The sequence below is a fragment of the Pan troglodytes genome, chromosome 10 (genome assembly GCF_028858775.2).
Source record: "Pan troglodytes isolate AG18354 chromosome 10, NHGRI_mPanTro3-v2.0_pri, whole genome shotgun sequence".
NCBI classification, from domain to species: Eukaryota; Metazoa; Chordata; class Mammalia; order Primates; family Hominidae; genus Pan; species Pan troglodytes.
Genome location: NC_072408.2, coordinates 67,947,566 through 67,965,062, shown reverse-complemented (window position 1 = coordinate 67,965,062; position 17,497 = coordinate 67,947,566). Strand labels below are relative to the sequence as shown.

Sequence of the window (17,497 nt, the reverse complement as noted above, 5' to 3'; positions counted from 1 at the left end):
GGATTGACCTAACATAACTAACAGACCTTTTGAGATTTTATTTTGTATAATTTATAAAATGGAAAGTATTATCAATGTAGCATAAAGATTAAGAAATGAGCTCTGGAGCTGGACTGCCTGGGTTCTGGTCCTGATTTCTCCACTACTTAACCTTGGACAAGTTATTTAACCCCTCTGCCTTGATTATCTCATTTAGAAGGTGGAAATAATTTACTTCTTTCCTAGGATATTTGTCAGAATTAAATGAACAGATTTGTTGTTTATTTACTAAGAGCAAAGCTCTTAAAATATTCCCTGGTATATAAGTTCCCAACGAATATCACAATTAGTGTATCATAAATGAAAAAATTAAAGCAGTTAAAGGTTAAGTGACTTAGGTAATTATCCAGCAACATGACTACACCAGGATTAGCATTCCTTATTTTAAGACAGTCCACTGAAGTAGCAGGCGTTTTAGATCAGAGGTCAGCAAATCTTTTCTTAAAAGGCCAGATATAAACATTTTATACTTGTGGATCTTATGGTCTCTGTTGCTACTACTCAACTCTGTCATTGTGTCTTGGAAAAATCAACCACAGACAAAATGTAAATGTATGGGTGTGGCTGTGTTCCAATGAAATTTTACTTACAAAAACAGGTGGCAGACCCACATTTGGCCTTCCTACAGACCCTTGCTTTAGACACTTAAGTCATATCGGAAAGGAGACTATAGATTCCATTTCGTTTTGAAGGCTGAAATATGGCATTATGTATTGTAATAAACAGAAACTTTGATTTTTAATGATTGTTTAACATGTTAGTTTCATGATGGTCATACTTTAGGATAGCAAAGGGATTTAGAAAATAAGCAATAGTAACAAATGTGTTTTTTATCTCAAAGAGATCCATAGAAATCACTTATTTAACAGTTGGAGAATTATCTTGGAATTTGAGACCTGAGGTTGTGGGCAGGATGTTAAGAGTTTGTTTGATTAAATGGACCCAAATATAGACTGGTTTCTTTTTTGCTTCTCTATGTATGGGATAGGTTTGTGAGTCAAATAAAAAGCTATTTGTATTTATGCTTGTCATTTCACTAAGGGTTTTTCTTCTAGAAATGCTGTTTGCATGGGTTTGGATTTTTTTATGGCTTACTTTTCAGTTCGATAATGTGTTCTTGTTTTCAAATTAAACTTGTCATTGAGATTTTTTGCGAGTGGCTATGTTGGTTAGTTAGTATTTATAGCTTAAGTCTGTTTCTGAGGAAATGACTAAAGTCTCTTTTCATTTGATCAAAACTGTAGAACAAAGAACATCTTTGACTTACTTAAACAAGTCCTATGATGAAAACTCAAAAAATATAATGGTTCATGTTTATAAATGTTTTTGTGTATTCAGTCCTGGTTAGGCCAAATAATCAGAGCTCTGTGCTGAGGGAGGGATTGAATATACTCAGTGCCTGTTAGTTAATGTGAATTTCTCTGGAGCACATTCAGGCAATGCTTATTTTCTCATAATCCTCCTCCCATCTCTGCCCCATCCCCCGCCGCTTTTTTTTTCATTTAACATATTGTTTTGAATTGGATTTTATAGAACATAGGTTTTTGTCTTCTTCTTCTTTTTAAACTATTCTACCAATTTTCTCCTTTCTTATTCCTAGCCAAGAGCCCTGATCCAGGTGAAGCGTGTAAACCTTGCACATGGAATTCCCAGCAAAGAGGCTGGTGGGGATCGGGACAGGGCCTGGGAAGTGACTGACTTGCAGAAACCCGCCATGTCTTGTTCTCTGCTGGAGACCTTTGCTTATCCATCTTGTGAACATCTGCAGCCTCCCCCTGCAGCCTAATCTTGCCCTCTTACTGTTGACTCAGTCCTCATGGAAGTATAGGTGCCCTTCCTTCTGCTCATTACGTTCCAGAGCAGGAGATGAGGGGGCTAAGTAGGGAAGAAGAGAAGGCCCAGCTCCTGTCTGCTCAGACCCAGGCTGACCTCTGCCCTGGGACTCAGGCTGGGACTTGTATTTTACCATAAAGGCCCTATGACAGGTGGCGGTTGGATTTTGGTGTTCGATCAGCTGTGTTGTGGACTGACTGGGATTTTCTGCACTAGATTTTAATCTAATTATTCTTTGGTAACATTGATTGTTTCAGCTCTTCATAAGCAACTCAAGGCACCACTTCTCCAACTAAATCTTGGGTCTAAGTGTCTAAGTCTGAAACAGATGAAAGTGAAATCGCTGTGCCCATGGCTGCACATCCACTCACTTCTGCCTCTGCTCTCTGAAGCATCTTAGGGTGGGAGTCCTAGGAGCTCACTTTGAAAACTGCTTATTAACATGACTGTTTACTTTCAGAGCGCACCCTATCCTTAAAATTGAGCTTGCCTGTTTACATATAATAAGTTGCTTAAAATTTGCTGGGATTGGTGTGTATATATGGGCCATATATGAAGCCAGTGGTAGGAGAAAGCAGAATGGACAGATACTTACCTGATGTGATTTGATGGGGTGTTGAGAAATTCCACGATGAAAATCCACACCCCCATTCATTCCTGAAATGCCATAGCCAGTAATGCATTTTATTTCACTGTTAAGCACCTGCCTTTTCTGAAGCTTTTTTTTTTTTTAATAAAAAATGTCCTCATGAAGGATATCCATTAAGTTGTTGCAACCTTGGAGCTGATCCTTTTGCTTCCCTACTTGATTAAACATCTGGGGTTAATGAATCCTCACAAGGACAGATAGAAGGAAGGAAACAGCCACATCCATACGTCATAATTTTGTCTAGAACTGGCCCTGACTCTTTATGCATTTGTAAAACATGTATGGGAATATCTCTGGTATTTAACTTGGAGACACCTTGCTTTCTCCTTTGGATGCAGTTAGTTCTGAAGTATTTGAAGAGAGGGCATCTCAAAAGGAACGTTCACTGTTCTTAAATATTCTTTTAGTACCAAAATATATTTTATTACTGTATCATGGTGAGGATATATGTTCCTGTATATACTAGTGGGGATTTTCCCCTAAGTATGAGTTATTCAAGAGATAAGAGAATCAGAAACGCAAGTCTGAAAAATAGTGTATGTATTTCTACATATTTTATACAACTTGTTCCTGTTGGACAACAAAATAATAAATTGTGGACATTTCCCATTTTTTTTTTTACCTTAACGACAAAATATTGCAAAACCGTGGTTCATTCATTTACTCAACAAACATTCATAGAGTACCTACCGTGTGCTACTACTACTTTGTGCTATAAAAATTAATGATGGTGGCTTCAGCAGAAAAATTAGTCATCAGGGAATATTTGAGGTTGTCCAGTAACTGAGGAAGGAAGGGAGAGAAGGGTGGAGTGCTGGACGGGGAAGAAGGAAGAAGGAGGATAGGAGAGAAAGGATGGATGGAAGGAAGTCCTTAACACGTTTTGTTGTTTTTAATTACACTCATGTTATCTAGTTTAATATTCTTTATATACTCAGCCATTTGCCACTTTTATTTTTTCTGATGTGCTATAATTTTAACTTGTCGTTTTTGTATTTGTTTCTTTTCAGTATAAAAGAACGTGTGGATCACTTTGCTAAGTACATCCAAGATTTGAAGAACTGAAATAAATCAGCTTTAAACCTGCTTTTTAAAAATGTAAGTGAACTCACTTCTGGCCATGGTTCATTTCAGACTCTCTAAAGCCTGCAATTACCTCTCAGTGTATGTGAATTTTTTTCCAGGAGTAAAGTTACTTGACTCTAGTGAGTCTACTCAGTAAGTCTAGGAGTGTTTGTATCTGCTCGCCCTTTTAAAACCTGTAAATTCTAAGAGTAGTATGAATAACATAGGTGGCTGTAGGATTTAGACCCGGCGTGGCAGGCAGTGAGCAAATCTTCATTTGGCACTGAGAAGGAAAATACAGAATTGGTGGAACATAAAATAAAAAGCACAGCCCTCTTCTCAAGTCCTTCATCACTCTTCACCTCACAGACCATTTCACTACCTTATCTACACCAGCGAGAATTGCTAGTTGACCCACTGATGGCCCAGTAGGCTTAGAATATGAGGTGTTAGCTGCCCACAAGCATATTTACCCACTTCCTCCCTATTTCTCTTGCTCAGTAATAATAACTACTATTAATTGAGCTTCTACCAAGTGACAAGCATTTGATTAATTCAATTCCATATTCATTCTACAAATAGTGTTTCTGAATGCTTGCCGTGTACCAGGCATGGCCCTGACACTACTTATTACCTTATCTTCAGGGCACCCTTGCAGGGTAACAGTTAACACTTCAGTGATCTGGATGAGGATACGAGAGAGGTAAGGAGCGTGCTGACAGTCACCTAGCCAGTGAGTGTGAACTGTCTGACTTTCTCTGATTTGCCATATCCTAAAGCGTGCTTAGATGCTTTTCCTGGCATGGATGTCAATAAGAGATTGGAACCTTCTGGATCGTATTCATAATAGGACTGTGATTCTCACCCTTTAAAACCTTGGCTGGAGTCACAGGAAGGAAGTTAGAGAAACATCCTGTCACACAGCTTTGGTACCTGTGTGGGGAGCTAAGAGATCTGATGTCCAGTTCCAGTCCTTTCAGGAATTTCCTCTGTGTCCATGAGCTATCTAAGGTCCATGGGAAACAGTTGATCTTATGCAAACCAAAGGGCACGGACCAGATGCTCTCAAGGGTCTGTCTCAGTGAGCTCTTTGCTGAAGGACCTTATGTGTAGAGGAAAGTGCACACATCATTAAGTGGATAGCTTGAGGGAATAAATGTCACAAAGTGAACACACCTCTTCAATCAGCACCTTGATGAGTAGAAAATTACCAGCACCTCAGAGCCTTCCTCCCCTCATGCTCCAGAAGCAACCGGTATCCTGCCTTGTGATGCCTGTGTTTAGTTTGTCTTTATGAATAGAATCATACAGTGAATATTCTTTTGTGTCTAGCTTGTTTTGCTTATTATGTTTGTGAAATCTACAATATTATGTACAATATTTTTTGCATTCTCTTTGCTCTAATGCTATTCAATTGTATACCTATTTTACAGTTGCTGGACATTTAGATGGTCTCTTGTTTGGGTGTATTACTAATAGCGCTCCTATGAATGTGTTGTGCATATCTTTTGGTGATGATTCTATTTTGTTTGTTCAGGTACTAAAGTCATTTTAATTCGTGGCACTTTGGAATGATGTTGAACTTTAGGTAGCCAAGTGATCTGTCTGCTTCAATGTGATGTTCCAAGCTGCTTACTCAACAGGAACAGATGAAGATGTTTTTGTAGATTACTCTTGTGGGGTGTGGCCAGGTGGAAGCCCTCTCTGATATGTGAGTGATGTGGTGGGGCTTATTGTCCTGGCAGAGAAGGGTTTTGATTGCATGGTACAGGAAGGGACTATGTAGGGGAAGAGGAAATAGATCCAGAAAAGAGATGTGTCTGGATTCCCATAGAAACTGTCAGGATATCTTACCAATCAGATCAAGAACCTGGCTGGAAAAGTAAGAGCCCCAGGGAAGACTCAGCTTGTGAGACCCGATGTGTCTAGGGAGACGAATAGAGAAAGAAAAATTGAGGCAGGCCTGAGCTCAGAAGGAGCTCTCAAAGAATTTTCTGAACAAATTCATTAAGCCTAACTTGTTTTAAGGAAGCTTTGAAAAACCAGTCCCTAAAAGTATGAATCTTGAGCCCAGAATGAACTTAAAAGTATAGAACTAGGAAAAAATGTATTTTCCCAAACAAATATGGGATGTGAGCATATGGGCTTTGCCTTAAGACCTTTCTGCATTCAGATCACAATTCCACCACTTTGTCTCGTGACCTTTCTGGATCAGCTTCCACATCTGTAAAATGGGGATGGTAAAATCTCCGCCTCTAAGATGCCCCCAAAATCTGCTGTAACAATTGACTACAATAGTGTTAGTATTATGCTTCAGGGCACATAGACCTAGCACTAAAAATGATAGTCATTTTATTTCTCATTCTTGTTACTAAGATTACCCATTTGTATCTGATACTTTATGAGCGTTTTCAGTTCACTTTTTAAAAATATGAGACTTCGGTTTTTAATTTAAGTGTAGTGAATACTAACAAAAAAGATTTTTCTACTTGCCTCACCTTAGACTGAAACTCAGAGGAAGGATGCAAGGAAACATTTGTCCATGTGTCCTTGACATGTCCCTCCCCAGGGTGAGTCAGTGAAGACACTCTTGGTTGTCTGAACTGGTTTACTTGTTCAAAAAGAGACCAGTGGAGCTGAGATTTGTGGGAAACTAGGGTCATTTTGCACAAAGGAAATTTGTACTTTTATACATTATACTCTTTTTTTTTTCTTTTAAGAGACAGGGTCTCGGTTTGTTGCCCAGGCTGGAGTACAGTGATGTGATCCTTGCTCACTGGGCTCAAGTGATCCTCCCACGTCAGTCTCCTGAGTAACTGGGACTACAGGCGTGTGCCATCATGCCCGGCTAGTTTTTAAATTTTTTGTGGAGACAGAGTCTTGTTTTATTGCCAAGGCTGGTCTTGAACTTCTGGCTTCAAGTGATCTTCCCACCTTGGCTTCCCACAGTGCTGAGATTATAAGCGTGAGCCACTGCTCCCAGCTGTACTTTCAGTCTTAGGTGTTCTGGCAGGTGGCACGTATATGAAATTTCGTTTGCCTAAGAGTGCAAGCAACACCCTAGTCTCTCCTCTGTGCCAGTGGTCCTTGAGTTCATGGATGATAGTGGTGAATGCTGTCTGGTTGTACCACTTTTGAGGCTGAATGGACCCAGGTACAAGAATGAGGTGGGAGCCACTTGTCCAGCTTCATCTCCGTCTTCTCTGCATTAGGCCAAGGAAGGCTGTGGGACTGTATGGTTAGCTATTCACTCAGGCTTGCCTGTATCATCACTCCACCCTGTAGTGTAGTGGTTTGTAAGTAGGCAATTTGTAGCCACTGAGATAATGTCATCCCCAAAGAAAAGCATCTACTGTGGATTTGTCCTTTGCGCCCTTTTCTCTGTACCCTTTTTGCAGTCTTTGAAATCACTTTCATTATTATGTGGGGATTGGGGTTTTCTATCTCCTGACTGTCTTTTGTGAACTAAATCTTATTTTATGCAATTTGTACTAAAAATTATAAAAATACTGCTTGGGGATGGCAGTCTTATTTGGGATTGTGTCACATGTTGTTTGTTTTGTGCTTAATTGGTTCATGATAACTGGACAATATATAAATGATCTTGGTTTCATCATGTAACTCACAAAATGTTTTCTTTTCCATTTTTTTTTCTTTAGTGCTTTCTCCTTTTCCTACCAAATATCTAGGCTCACTTTTACCATCAGATAGAGATTTAGTTGGGCTTTTAGAACTCTCTCTTCAAGCAGATGCTTTGCGTGTGTGTGTGTGCGTATGTGTGTGTGTGTGTGTGTATGGAGTTTGTGGGCTGTTAGAAGCTATTTGCTCATCTTGTCAAAGCCATAGCAGTCTTTTCATTCTCAGTTGCTTTGCTTTCTCCTCACCTCTTAGGAAATTGGCAGCCAGTGACTTTGATTTTTTTTTTCCTTTATGAGACAGATATGCTAGTGTGTAACTGTAGACAGAGGAAGAGTTTGCACATTTAGCAAATGATCAAATAAGTGGCGTGTGTATGTGTGTGTGCATACATGCTGTCTCTATAACTGAGCAAGTGTTGTTTTTTTCTCTGAAGTCTCCATGCATTTATACATTTAATTAGGAGGCTCAAGTATCTCTGATGACTTTTAAATATATAGCCTCAACAGTTTTTTAAGAAGAGGGGAGAGGGTCCAAGACATTTTTTACACCTATTTAGTGGATGTGTGGTTTAATGTTATGGTATTTTGGGGAAACCTGGGTTCTAACTCCATCGTTTCAGTGAGCCATGGTTTCCCATTGCTTCAGGAGTAGAGAAATGGGGGAAGGCATTTCAATAGTTCTTAAATCTATTATTTAGCAGTAGCTCAAGGCTGTATGCATGGTAATCAAAGAAATGAGATTGGGTTCCCTGGATGTGGTCTGCATTCCTTCTGTACTGTAGCGCTGTTCTAGTCTCCTGGTCAAATCACAGCCCAGAGCTGCTTCAGCCAAGAGGAGACTTAAATTAGGGATGTGCAATTTACAGCCATTGTAGCAGGATCCACTTAGTCCCTAGGCAGAAGATAACATGTGCTATCACTGTAGAAATTATAGCAGCTTTCCGATTGAAATAGCCCTGAGAGTTTCTTGTGACTATTACCTTGAGCTGAGGTGTAATCCCTTACCAGTGGTGTAATCCTAACTACAATACAACAGTTAATTGTCTTCTGTGTTCTTATTTGTGGTTCAGAACACAAATTGTTATTTCCCCATCAGCTTTTCTTGCTTGTTGTTTGTTTTTTACGTAATTCCTTTCCTGTTGTAGTAGTTGTTATATGCTTGGCTTGACATAGTTAGGCTATTTGGTACTGTGATATTAAGATATTTTAGAGGAAAAGGTCATCAGCTGTCTTTCTGGGCTATTCTGGGCATTTTGTACTCTATTTTGGATGTAACTTTTCTTGCTCTTGATTTCTGATTAGCTGTTCTTCCTCCTTGCTTTGGCCTCTCAACTTGCTTGGAAGCTTTTCAACAAATCTGCACTTGGATGACGGCTTTGTTCAACAAATAAACATTATCTCAACCTTGGGGAAGAGTTAAGGAGACACAGGATGGAACACTGTTAGATGCTTCTGGTTCTAAGCATGGAATTCCTGGAACAGGGAAGCTAGCTTCCAATACATTGAAGTCCGGAAGTTGTTTTCCTGCTCGAGGAGGTCACATTTCTACCAAGAGAAATGTGAATTCTAAGGCATTTTCAAAAGTTTTGGATGATTTGGTGAGATTTAAATTGTCTTATTTTTGATAAATTTTTAGAAATTAAAGAATGCATTATTTGCTTAGAAGAGTGGGATTTTTGGTTCTTCATGGTCTATATTGGTCCTTCCTGAGGTCGCACAGAGGCCTTTGAACAAGATTGGGCCTGCTGTGTGGTTGGGATAGTTGAAAGCCAAGTATCAAGCAGGAAATAAGAGTAGCAGACCTTAAAGTATTAGACTTCTCATAAGGGAAAACAGCAACACCCAAGAAAAATCCATTTACATTTACCCACAGTCCTTCTGGCCTGTGGACCTCTTTTCTCCTCTTGTTAGCCAGCAGAACAGCAATCTCTTCTTTGCAAGACTGTGAGTAATTCAAGGGGGACAGAAAAGGACAGAAAACACCAAGTACCTCTATCCAGAGGGTGACTTTTGTTTCCTCACTTTGTGGCCCCACTGAATTCACAGAAGGTAAAGCTGAAAGAACTCAGGGTATATGGCTGGTTTTTTGCACTCTTTACTTGATAAAATCAGTTGATTCTTGTTTTTTGTGGTAGTTGTGCTCTGAAGTGATTGTGAACACTGAATGACCAAATACTTTTCCTAGGGGAAATGCAGAGGGAGGGTCCTGCGAGCCTTTGACCACAGTGTTTTTGCCAACTGATCAATACACAACCTTATTTTATGTGTGTTTCTGTTTAGATACCATTTTCACAAATGTTGTTGAATCATTAACACTGACACACACCCAACAGCTTTGTAACTCAGGCCTGAAGGAAGCTGACCTCACACACTGGTTTTGTCCTTGAGGCACGGCCTCATTACCTCAGGAACACCAGGCAGCGCTTCCACACTGTGCTTGGAGCCATTTTAAACAGCACAAGGGTTGATCGACAAGTACAAACGTGTGAAAAATGTGGCACAGAATAGACCATGAAAAGGACACTTTATGGCAGGAGGGCTGAACTGATGCAGGAAAGTGGAGCATCGTCTTGTTCAACCTGAGCTGGGAACTCTGCCATGGTGACCGAGAATTCTTGCTCCTTTGCATGTGTCTGTGAATGAGTGTGAAGGTACTAATGTGGGGGTTGCAAACAAATTTTAGCAAGTGGGCCAATTCACATGTGTCAACTGTATAATAGAAGCAAAATAATCCCAATTATTGTGGCCAGAAACTTTCCCAGTCCCACTGTGTGGTTCATGTAGAAAACCAATAATTTAAGGTAAAAATGAACTGTAAGCTGGTATAGCCAGACCAATGTTTTTAAATAGGCTCTTGTGAGATGAAGACAGGCAAGGAAAATGTGCCCAAGAAATTGTCATTTGTTGTTGAACAAACGATAATTAGCCCTGCTGCCAGGCTTTGAACATTTAGAGAATGGGAACAACATCACGTGTCCCCATGTCCTTGCCATGAAAGGTAGTAATGGTCAGCACCTAGGGGCACCTCAGCAAGTGAATGAATCCTAAATAAATGAATGAAAGAGCAGGGGGAATTCTTAGTGATGCCTGATGGCCCACCTTAGGGCATCTTAGGAACCTCATGCATCGTTTTAGCCTAGATATATCATTTCCTGCCCACTGTGTTCCTTAAATTAACTTGCATAAATGTGTATCAATGAGCAGAAACAGTAGTGTCTGACTGTGAAAGGTAATCATGTGACACAGAGGTTATGTATCATGCTCATTTTCGTGCACAGCCCCTGGCACGTTAATGTTCATTAAATGAATTTGAATGAATGAATGAATTTAAACATCTAGAATATTTAGAAATGCAATGGCTTTAAAAAATCTTTTTAAATTTAAAGCAGAGGTGACTTTGTAAGTCACTTTGTACTATAAGTCTGTACTCAGAGAAGTAGAAAGATGTGGATATTCTTTTGTTAACCAGCTTTGTCTATTGTATAAAACTGAGCTTTTCCACTCAGGAAACATCTACGCTGCGCTGTGTCTCCCTGCACCCCCCTCATATAAATATCCAGGGATGAGAGTTAATTAAAGTAGAAGCTAGTTAGGTTTTCTGAAAGGAAATGACATTCAATTTCAGATGTTATCCGTTTAAATTATTTCCTGCAGATTAACTGTTCATTTTACGAATTATTTATCATGGAGCTACTGTGTACAAGAAACTGGGCCAGGGGCTTTGGAGCATGCAAAGATAAGCAGAACATAGGGTCTTTTGTCTAGTGGGAGGGAAAGACATAAGTGCACATTTTTGTAAGTCTGGATAAAATGTACACTAACTACAGGTAAAAGTGAAGTCCTGTGGTGGCACAAGGCAGAGTGAGGTTAATTCCAACCTGCTCTGTTCTACGGAGGAGCTTCAATATAACCTGGGTCTTGAATGCCCATTTGGGAGTGGGTGGGCAGCAGGGTAGACTGGAGAAGTAGCACATTAGGGCAGTTCCAAGAAGAGGTGGCAAAAGCATTGGAGCACGAAGGTACAAGGAACAAGTAACATAAAGGTTCTGGAGTGTGAGGGGCAGTGGGGGAGTATTGTGAAATAAGACTAGAAAATTGCCTCAGGATCCGATTATAGAGAGATTCAATGGTAGTTTGCTTGGACTTTATTCTGTAGTCATTAGGAACAATAGCAGATTTTAAAATAGAGGAATCGTGTGACAGCAACTAGCAGCAGCTAAAATTTGTAAGCACTTGTTATGTGCCAGGTACTAATTCTTACCACAGCCTTTTGAGGCTAATACTGTTAGTATTGCAGTTTGTAGATGAGGAAACAGCACAGAGAAGTTAAGTAACTTCCCCAGGATCCACAGCAAATAAGTGGTGGACTGAGAATTGAAGCCAGGAAGTCAAACTTAAGAACCTGGGTTTTTAACCTGGGATGGAAGAATAGGATTTGGAGAGTCTTTGAACTTTTTAAATTATTTGCCAAGTGGTCAGTATATATGAATATGTGCATTAGTTTAAGAGAGGATCTATGGCTTTAATCATGTAAGAGATACATGCTTAAAATGTTAATAAAGACTATATAGGGCAGGCATGGCAGCTCAGGCCTGTAATCCCAGCACTTTGGGAGGCCAAGGTGGGCAGATCACTTGAGGCCAGGAATTCACGACCAGTCTGGCCAGCATGGTGAAACCCTGTCTCTGCTAAAAATATTAGAGTTAGCCTGTGTGGTTGTGTACGCCTATAGTCCCAGCTACTTGGGACACTGAGGCATGAGAATCACTTGAACCCAGGAGGCAGAGGTTGCAGTGAGCAGAGATCATGCCACTGCACCCCAGCCTGGGCGACACAGTGAGACTCTGTCTCAAGAAAAAAAAAAGCCTATAAGAGCACCCTCTTTCACTCTCAGAAGTCCCCCAGAATGCACAATACATTATATAGTGACTATGCCTGTTCTTCTTGTTAGGTAGGAAGAAGCAGAACAATCTGTCACGGCTCAAAATAAAAGAAAATGTCCAAACAATTTGAAGAAATTATTAGTATTGTAAGTGTCAGGCTGTTCTTGATTTGTGAGAAACAAAAAATTTAAAAGATGGTATTTTGAAGGTAGACATCAGATATTCAGGCTTTGAAACTTGCAAAAATTTCAAACGGCAGAGGACCTATCTCCCCATTCGGCAAAAATTATTCTTTTTCATCTCAGCAAAAGCTAGATAAACTCCTGAAATCTTACAAGTTCTGGAAAAATACCTAGATGCTAGTCTGCTTTCAACTGAACCAATTTGCCTTTTTACAGTTAGGACTTGAAGGATGAATATTTACCAATCTATGAGACTGAAAATTCTTTGCAGCCAGCTGTGAACCCAAAGGCAGGTGCCAGAATGAATGAAGGAATCCAGATTAAAGAATTGTCCAGTTTACATCACTTGAGAAGTCAAATTAATATCTAAGTTTTATTTAGAGTAAATGTTTTAATGTTTTAAATATATATAATCTCATAAGATATTACTGTTGGCCAGGCGCAGTGGCTCACGCCTGTAATCCCAGCACTTTGGGAGGCCGAGGTGGGCAGATCACGAGGTCAGGAGATAGAGACCATCCTGGCTAACATGGTGAAACCCCGTCTCTACTAAAAATACAAAAAAAATTAGCTGGGCGTGGTGGCGGGTGCCTGTAGTCCCAGCTACTCGGGAGGCTGAGGCAGGAGAATGGCTTGAACCCGGGAGGCAGAGCTTGCAGTGAGCCAAGATCGCACCACTGCACTCCAGCCTCAGGGACAAAGCGAGACTCCGTCTCAAAAAAAAAAAAAAAAAAAAGATAATACTGTCATACAAGTGTAACAGATGTAATACTTTAATAGAGATCTATACTACTTATTTACTAGAGCTTTTCTTTATATTTTCCCCATCTTTGTTTTCTCTCTGTCTTTTTTTTCCTGGACTATTTGAAAGTAAGTTGCAGATATCATGACACTTCTACCCTTAAATATTTCAGCCTAAATTTCCTAAGAACCTAGTCCACATTCAAAACCAAAATATCCTTTACTATAGTTTTTGTTTTGCTTTTGGTTTTGATCAAAGATTCCATCAAAAATCACAAATAGCAATTGGTTGTCATGTTTCTTTCATCTCTTTTATGAACTCTCTTGTCTCCTGTCTTTTTTGTGTTTCCTTATTTTTTTGTGTTTCATGATGTTAACATGTTTTAAAAGTCAAAGACAGTTGTCTGGTAAAATATCGTATAGTCTAGATTCATCTAACTGTTGGTGTCCTCATAATTAGATTCAAATTAAACATTGCTAGCAAGTGTACATGGCTTCTCTTCAGAAGGTGCATGATATTAGCTAGGCTGAGTTTAATCACTTGGCTAAGTTGGTGTTGACCAGACCTTTCCATTGTAAAGGTGCCTAATCCTCTTGATAACTAAGAAGGCACCTGTGGGGTAATCTTAGAGCGCATGTGCATGTTTTTTTCCCTGACAGTGATTCACCCAATGGTTTTAGCATCTATTTTATGATTCATCTATTATGAATCAATTATTAAGTTGCTGGTTGCAATATGGTACTAACTTGATTTCCAAAGTCATTTTACTGAAGAAAAATTCTCCTTTCCATCCCATGTCCTGCTTGGGGAAAATCTTGGCCCAAAAGACGCATGACAGAAGGATCGATGAAAGTGAAACTTGAAAACAACTATCCAAACACACATTAACTATGAAGATGTTTGAAGGGTTTTCTTTTCCTTTCTGAGTGGGTATGCAGGAAACCTGTACCCTAGGGTGAGAGCTCTTTATTTTAAAGATTTGTACTTAAAATAATCTTTATTGATGCAGGTGAGGAAAAACTAAATAAATTGCTATTTATTTTCTTCTGGACTGAGAGAATTCAGTAGCAATGAGATGAATTTTCTTTCAGTGCCACAATCTGAAAAGCTATGATGTTTACCATACCATTTGAAAATGTCTTAGAAGTAGTTCCTTATAAAGCATATTATATTGAAATCAAATGGGCATTAAAGCCATGGAATTCCTTTGAAAGGTGGAATAAAGCGGAAATTGTTTTGTCTTGGTACTTCTTGATCTAGACTAATAATCCTTTGGGGGAATTTATCCTGAGGCTTTTTACCAATTGTGCTCATGACTGGCTCCCTCAGTGAGTGTTATCTGATGAAGGTCTTATTTCACTTCTGAAAGCACAGCGTTGTTCTATTTGTTTGAGGTATTAGTAGGTAGCAGGAAAAGATCGACTCCAGGTAATGCAATATAAAACCCACCCGTCCATCTTGAAATTGGAGGTTGTCCTGCATGCTATATAAGTTCTCCCACTTGCAATATATAATGAGGAGACATATTTTTGAAGCAATTAACTGTTCCTTCAAAATTGTTCTTTATTGTTGGTGTAAGGACTTTAGCACTCTCTAGGAAATCGTCTATAACTTGCGTCATTTTTCTTTTGTTTTGTAAGAGGATTTTAGACTCTATTCTTGTGGCCCATTAGACTTGGATCCGTGCATCCTCTTGAGCCGTGAATTTTCTGATCTCAAAGTCCCAGGCTCAAGCGATCTTTGCGCCTCGGCCTTCCAAAGTGCTGAGGTTATAGGCATGAGCCACCGCACCTGGCTGATAATGTATTTGACACTATAATTAAGAGATACTGAGATATTTCCTATTTTAAAATACTTCGCCCTGCTTTCTAATATATAGCATGACACCCAACCTCAGAGGGTATGGAAAGCTTACTTTACTGTAAAGGCTTGCAAAGTACATTGCTTATATTTTAGGGACAGGTTCATACCTGCCAAGCAGGTTTATGAAACACTGATGAATAAACACAAGTATGTCAGAAATCTTACTAAAGAACAGTGCATCTTATTCAGTGTAGACAGTCTTCTAAAGTATTTTGGTTGAGTTCGTCCTAGAGCTTAATTACTAGAGTAAGAATTAAAATAATAAAACTGGTTGCAAGTCTTTTGAGAGTAAGATATGTCATCTTTCTTTCAGGCCTATCATAGTGTCTAGTCTAAAGCAACAGTAAGGCTCCTTGCATATTTGTTGAATTAAATTTTCAATTTAGTTTCTGAATTCCTTGGTCCTAATAGATTTCTCAATCGATAGGTTGCCATCTCACTTGACGTCTACTTGATGGCCATGTTCTCTTCTTGTCTGCCTCCCTTTTCACTCCTATTCTTGACCCTACTGACCAGTCTCTTTTGACTTAAAGAATAGCAACTCTTTAAGCTGTTGTATTTCACTTTTTAAAAATTACATGGACAGGGTACATTAAAAACATTTAAAGAATTACATAGAGTCAGAGAGATAGATTACTTTGTACTAAATGCTGTGTTAGGATTTTGTTTTTTTTGTTTTTTTGAGATGGAGTCTCGCCCCATTGCCCAGGCTGGAGTGCAGTGGTGCCATCTCTGCTCACTGCACCCTCTGCCTCCTGGGTCCAAATGATCCTCCGGCCTCAGCCTCCTGAGTAGCTGGGATTACAGGCCCCTGCCACCATACCTGGCTAATTTTTGTATTTTTAGTACAGACAGGGTTTTACCATGTTGCCCAGGCTGGTCTCAAACTCCTGACCTCAAGTGATCTACCCACCTCGGCCTCCCAAAGTGCTGAGATTACAGGTGTGAGCCACCACGTGCAGCCCACTCTGTTAGGATTTGCAATATAAAGGAACTAAGACCTGGTGGTTGCCTTTAGATCTCACAGTCTACAGGTAAAATAGATCTATAAAGAGGGCTGAAAAGTACAAGTCATGGCAAGAAGGTGGCAGAGCAGGGACTAGGGGACAGCTAAAGGAGGGTCATGATGCTTTTGCCTGAGGGATCAATATTGCCCAATAGTAACCCTAGAGCAAGTTCTTTAAGGATGAGTTTCCCAGGCAGTCAGGAAATGGAGAGGGAAATCCCTGCGGTTTTGTGTGTTGGCCCCAGTGAGAAGCAAGTGTGTCCCCTTCAGGAACTTGATGAGTATAGATTTTAAAAAATATCTGGGAGAAGAGAAAGGCAAGGCATGGCAGATGTTACTAGATGTGGTAGACATGCCAAGTTTGGGTAGGAGGTATATGGGTTGGATCTAGAGGGAAGCGGTTAGAAGTTGGGGAACAGGAAGCCTTTTACAACCAACCTCCCCTTGCTGAATGGATTATTACTTCATTAGAACTCAATGTTTACCTACTACAGAATATTATCACTCATAGTCTTTATAGTCATATGTTTGCCTGATTTTATCTCTTAAATAAGGCAATTGAGCCTAAAGATCGAGACTTTTTTTTTTTTTTTTGGACAAGCTAGAAAGGTATCTGACACTCCTATTTGCTAAATATTTGTAGAAGGAAGGAAGAAGAGAGGAAGGAGAGGGATAAGGGAATTGAAATTGAGGAAAGGAAGGAATTTGAAACTGAAGAGTCATATGCTTTGCCACATAAACTCTGAAGGTCACACAGGATGGTAGTGCCAGCAGAAGAAGGAGGACGTTGAGTGAAACTGTGATTGAATGAGGAGGATGGTAGAGATGCTGGGGAGGAGAGAGTCAGGACAAGAAGGCTGAGGGCACCTTCCTCAAAGAAGTTGACATTTAGTGGAACGTTCAATGACAATTGCAAAGGAGTTTCAGAGGGCAGAATGGAATGGATTGGGAGAGGACTTGGTTAAGATTTGCTGAAAACCCTGAACTTTTGGTAAATACTGCTCTGTGTGGGAAATGTTTCAATGAGAATTGACTCTTAATTAACTCTCACTCTTGGATATCCCTTGAACAAGTTGTCTGGAGAGTTCCTCAGGAGAATGTCTACTTGCAACAACAGTAATAATATTTATCAAGTGCTTGTGTTACCTCATAAACTCTCACACTAACCCTGTGAGGTATGTATTATTATCTTCCACATCTTTTGAATGAAGACAGCTAGACTTAGAGTGGTTAAGAAGTGTTCACAGTCGTCACATTGCTCCTAAGTGGGCCACTACTACAGCCAAGGCAACACATGCTAGAACCTGTCAGGTACCTGGGGAATATCGGAACTGCTGTCTGATCTCTGAAATTGAAATTAATTTCCTCAGTGACTCAATACCCACTGCCACTCACTCAAGCCCTGCGAGTTCAAGCCAAATCATCCTGCCACCGCAGGAATCTGATGGGTCACGCGGCTGCCTACTGAAAATGGGGATTTGGGTTAATGATAAAATAGGTTAAAACACATAAAATAGATAAACTAGAGTAAAATACAGTAAGAATGGGTGAGAGGAGAGAAAAAGAATACTTCAGTTTAGGAAGCATACTACTACTT

General features: G+C 39.8%; 1 protein-coding gene across 24 annotated transcripts in view; it reads left to right on the top strand.

Annotated features, from left to right (window-relative positions):
• Positions 1–17,497, top strand: part of PPFIBP1 (PPFIA binding protein 1) — a 171,971-nt gene that overhangs the window by 51,185 nt on the left and 103,289 nt on the right. For all 24 annotated transcript variants that reach the window (XM_063785798.1, XM_054664398.2, XM_016923746.4 and 21 more), the window contains exon 2: positions 3,532–3,619. The gene's annotated coding sequence lies outside the window, so the exon portion shown is untranslated. The remainder of the gene's footprint in view (positions 1–3,531; positions 3,620–17,497) is intronic.